Below are 1,172 nucleotides of genomic sequence, written 5' to 3'. Positions count from 1 at the left end.
TGACAATATAATGTATCACCCCCCATTCGGCAAAAGTGACCATGCAGTATTAAATTGTATCTTCAGGACTTCATATGACATTACCAGCAATGAGAGTTACAAAATGAGTCTGTATTACAAAAAAAGCAACTATCATGACCTTAAGATGTACTTTTTACAAATAGATTGGAAAAAGGAGCTTAGAAGACAGGATCTCAATATTCATTTTCATTCATTCATTGCCAGACGCCATGTATCCCACACGGGGTGACCAAGGGCTTAGAGTTAATTGTTTTACGGGGAGGGGCACTAATCCCCCACCAACCCCACTTGACACGTAGGGATGCCAACAGCATCTGCTGTTCCCAGGCAGTCACCCATCCAAGTACTAACCATACCCAACGTTGCTTAACTTAGCTGATCGGACGGGAAGCGGTGTACTCAACGTGGTATGGCTCAATATTACATATAGAAAATTCTGTGATCTTTATGAAATAGTCCAAAATTACATTCCACAGCACAAAGCAACAGAAATGAAATAAAGAAATGGTTTAATACAGAATGTAAAAAATCAAAAGAAAAAAGAGACAATGTGGAATAGATACAGAAGACACAATAGTGAGAGGGCATAGAACAACTATAAACAGGCAAGAAACGATTATACAAAGATAAGGAAGAAGGCTCAGAGACAGTTTGAGAAGGACATTATAAATAAAAGTAGTGATCAGCCAAAGCATATTTACAGTTACATCCGAAGCATAACCAAAGTTAAAGATAAAATACAGTCCATTACGGATGATGGGATCATCTATACAAAAGAGAATGATTTTTCTGAAGCACTAAATAAAACATCCCTACGTGTCAAGTGGGGTTGGTGGAGGATTAGTGCCCCTCCCTGTAAAACAATTAACTCTAAGCCCTTGGCCAACCCGTTTGGGATACATGGCGTCTGGCAATGAATGAATGAACTAAATAAAAACTTCCAATCAGCTTACACAAAAGAAAGAAATTTTGAGAGAGATGATATGGAACATGCATGCCCACATGTATTACCAGATATACAAATATCAGAAAAATAAGTACAGAAAGAGTTATGTAATGTAGACAAAGGAAAAGCAAATGGTCCTAACGGAATTTCAGGTTGGGTGCAACATGAATGTGCAGAAGAGTTAAGCAGACCATTGTATTTAATA

General features: G+C 37.9%; 1 pseudogene; it reads right to left on the bottom strand.

Moving 5' to 3' along the window:
* Positions 1-323: 323 nt before the first annotated feature.
* On the bottom strand, positions 324-442 carry LOC145397893 (5S ribosomal RNA; annotated as a pseudogene).
* Between the last annotated feature and the right edge of the window lie 730 nt (positions 443-1,172).

Source organism: Coenobita brevimanus, chromosome 43 (genome assembly GCF_032717465.1).
Source record: "Coenobita brevimanus isolate Jiangsu-jjx chromosome 43, ASM3271746v2, whole genome shotgun sequence".
Taxonomy (NCBI): Eukaryota; Metazoa; Arthropoda; class Malacostraca; order Decapoda; family Coenobitidae; genus Coenobita; species Coenobita brevimanus.
The sequence above is the reverse complement of the archived record's forward strand: the minus strand, read 5'-3'. Positions and strand labels throughout refer to the sequence as shown.